This window comes from Nestor notabilis, unplaced genomic scaffold, assembly GCF_000696875.1.
Source record: "Nestor notabilis isolate BGI_N333 unplaced genomic scaffold, ASM69687v1 scaffold18889, whole genome shotgun sequence".
Lineage (NCBI taxonomy): Eukaryota > Metazoa > Chordata > Aves > Psittaciformes > Psittacidae > Nestor > Nestor notabilis.
In genome coordinates, this window is record NW_009945291.1 from 1 (window position 1) to 390 (window position 390).

A 390-nucleotide genomic window follows, 5' to 3' on the forward strand; every position below is an offset into this window, starting at 1 on the left:
CAACACCCCACACCCCGCCGGGCTTTCCTCTCTTCGTAGGCGCGATCTCTAAGCGGGGTCCGTGCTTTCTTTGCTATGAAAGCACACAGATCTGAAAGTCGGGGTTAGTATGTGCTGACGAGCTTTCCCAGAGTGTGCAGACCCGTACAAAGGGCAACTGTTAGAAAAGGGAAAAAAACCCCAAAAAGTGCGTTGCTTGACCTGGCCTAGGTAGTGGAAGTGAAACAAGAGGTGGAAGGCTATAGATGGGAAACGGGAACCGGCATTTTGTCCTCCAAAGAACACCTGAAAGCTTGTTTTGTGTGTGTTTGCTTCCCGATCGCCGAGCTGCGATGCACGGCTGGAGGGAGCGTTGTACGCGGGTGTGTCTGCAGGCTGTTACTGCTGGAC